The 3,133-nt window shown below is 41.8% G+C and overlaps 1 pseudogene; it reads right to left on the bottom strand.

The window, feature by feature from the left end:
* Positions 1–270: 270 nt before the first annotated feature.
* LOC149554222 (G-type lectin S-receptor-like serine/threonine-protein kinase At2g19130 pseudogene) lies at positions 271–2,564 on the bottom strand (annotated as a pseudogene).
* Between the last annotated feature and the right edge of the window lie 569 nt (positions 2,565–3,133).

Below are 3,133 nucleotides of genomic sequence, written 5' to 3'. Positions count from 1 at the left end.
CACACAAAAGGCTAAATGCAAGCAAATAAAATAGTACTAAAGTTTCCCTAATTCTTATTATAATGCTTAAGTTAAACTTAGCATGGGAGCAAACTATATTTATTCCATCGATCTCTTAAGTGTAAGTTAAGGAGAATATTATTATGCAATATAGGTCCCAGCTATTAGACCATATTAGATACCCATGTACCATACGATATAGTGTAATTTCTCACAAAGAAAGAAAGGAAGAAAATCACATAGGAGAAAGAAAGAGGTAATTTCAGGAAAAAAGAAAAAGGAAGAAAATCACATAGGAGAAACAAGCAAGATGCATGGATGGATACAATGTCTAATAATCACAATGATCATCGATGAGTGTTTGTAAACACCTCTCATATTGCTCTACATTTCCTTCGAATTTGCCTTCCAATATCTGAACAACTTGTGCCATGCTTGGCCTCCCATTCTCGTCCTCTTGAATGCACAAAATGCACACCACAATTGCTCTCCTCGCCTCTTCAACATCTGCCTTGTCTGCAATCCTCTCATCCACAATACTCATGGTGTTTCCCTTGACAATTTGAGTTGCTGCCCAAGACGGAAAGTGGCGTTGAGATACCTGCATTGTCATTTCATTATTTCTTCGGCCGGAGATTATTTCGAGCAGGGTCATGCCAAAGCTGTATACGTCCACCTTCACTGTTATCAGCAAACCCGAAAGCCACTCAGGAGCCAAATAGCCTATCGTTCCTCTTGTTGTAGTCAGCACTTTGCTGAAATCTCTGCCAACAAGCTTTGCCAGTCCAAAATCCCCCACTTTAGGGGAGAAATCAGCATCCAGAAGAATATTTTCAGGCTTGATATCACAATGGACGATGCGATCTCTGAATTCTTCATGGAGATAAAGCAATCCTCTTGCAGTGCCCAAAGCGATTCCAAATCCGGTTTTCCAGTCCAAGACCTTGTTTTCTTCTTCAATAGATTTTCTGGACAAGAAAGAGTTGAGAGATCCGTTTTGCATGTACTCATAAACAAGCAATCTCTTGGAGCCTTCCACGCAGAATCCCCTGAGCCTCACCAAATTCACATGATGGATTTTTCCAATGGTGCTTATTTCTGCACGGAATTGCTTTTCCGCTTGTGCGCAATCCTCTAATTTTTTCACTGCTACAAGTGTATTGTCTGACAAAGTTCCTTTAAAAACAGAGCCAAATGCTCCCTTTCCCAACGTATGGCTGAATTTGTTGGTAGCAATTTTAAGCTCTCTGTAAGTGAATGTTCTGAACAATGTTGGTGTGTCATCGCCCTCTTCTTTCTGAAGCTGAAAAACCCATGCACAGATAAAGAGAGTACCCAAAACAGCAATGCCCAGAGGAATTGAAACGGAAAGGCGCACAAGCAATATACTTCTTTTTCCTCCTTTCTTCGGTGACAGCTGTGACACATCAGAAGCAGCCAAACGAATGAAGAATGGCTGGTCTTGAGAAGAATAAGAATTAGAATGAATGCTTAACAGATCGCCAAACCACAACTTACAAACAGCAGGATTTGAATCAGTGAAAGAAAAGGCTGTGCAGGAACAATTGTTGAGACAAGCGATTTTGCATGTTTGAAGAGTCGTCGACTGTTGAATATATTGAAAAGCATCTTTATCAGATATGGACTTGTCGATGACTTGGAGGAAACCATCAGTGGAGGAACAATTCAACGGAGTATCTCGAAGACAACCGCTTGACCACCACTCGTGAGAACTCCAGGCGGTCGGGTTGGTTGGGTGGAAGCCATCCATACAGCTGCATGACTGAACGTTTTCTTGGGCGAAGCAAACTCCATAAGTTCCACATATGCCATACACTCCACATGTTTGGGGTCGAGAAAAAATCAAGCTCCAGCAGTTGTTAAACCAGTAGTAGACTACTAGCTCGCCGTTGGGTCTGACAACTTCCCTCACCAGCACCGGACCAGCTTTGGGTATAAACCAGAAAGTGTGGTACATTCTTGTGGGAAAAAGACCATGAATTCATCTTTGTAAAATGGAATTGCTCTAGAATCTGGCAAAGTGCTAAACTTGCTACGTGTCCACTCTCCCGTGCTGTAATATGAAACACCATTTTTATACTGCAGCGTAAAATCTGTCTTACCCGAAGATGGATTTATTTGGTAAAAGAAGGGCCCTGGCGCTGGATCCACTGAACTCTTCCAAGAGATTGCTCGCATGCCTTTCCAAAACTTCATGGTAGGCATGTAATGATCTGTGGGATATGAGAAACTCTCCCACGCAGTCTCAGAACTGTTTTCATGGGCTCCTAGAAGAACAAAATTACCAGTGTCAAGTATGGAAGCCATGGATGCGGCCTTTGTTTGCTGAGTGTCATTAGTCGACCAAATGACTTCTCCTTGTAAATCAGAGATCGTGAGATAACCAGATGCAGACAGCATCAAAACACCGGGCATGTTTTTGATGGGAGTTTCTCTGTTAGCCACCCAAATGATGGTCCTCTCAGAGATTTGGGCATACCAGATGCCAATATACCAGTTGTTTGTTCCATTGGGACTGAAAAACCCCAATTCAGAAGTACCATTTTTAGAAATGATGGTCTCCTTTTCCCTCAGAGAAGCCCCCAAAGAGAGGTTATCTACACCATCAACAAACAAATTGCAACTGCGCTGGATAATAAGCAAGGCAAGAGCTAAGATGAAAGGTTTCAGACAGTTGAATACTACGTGATCCATTTTGTTTCGCCTATGATTTCTTTCTTGTTTTTACAGATGCTCAGCAATGGATAATGCACTCCTACTGCTCTGGATAGCTGACGCATAAAATGAGCTAAATTATTTATGGACCTTCTTTACGCTTCCATCCATCGTAGTTGGCAGTACCTCAATCATAGTGTATGGTTCCATATTAAACACGTAGATTGGCGGGCTATATTTTTCTTGAATCATCATTAACCCCCATCTCAGCTATATATTGACTGTGGTATCCCCAATTGGCATTCAATCAAACAAATCGGAGGCTATTTCTCTTGTTTCAAATCTATCACATGGTCGATGTGCTTTCAACCTCTACCCGCATCAAATGGTCGATGTGCTTTCAACCTCTACCCGCATGAGTTATACAATGACTGTTACCATCTCTATCATTCATTTT

Source organism: Cupressus sempervirens, chromosome 6 (genome assembly GCF_028749045.1).
Source record: "Cupressus sempervirens isolate cs-2001-9-10 chromosome 6, ASM2874904v1, whole genome shotgun sequence".
Lineage (NCBI taxonomy): Eukaryota > Viridiplantae > Streptophyta > Pinopsida > Cupressales > Cupressaceae > Cupressus > Cupressus sempervirens.
This window is presented reverse-complemented; position numbering and strand designations above follow the sequence as displayed.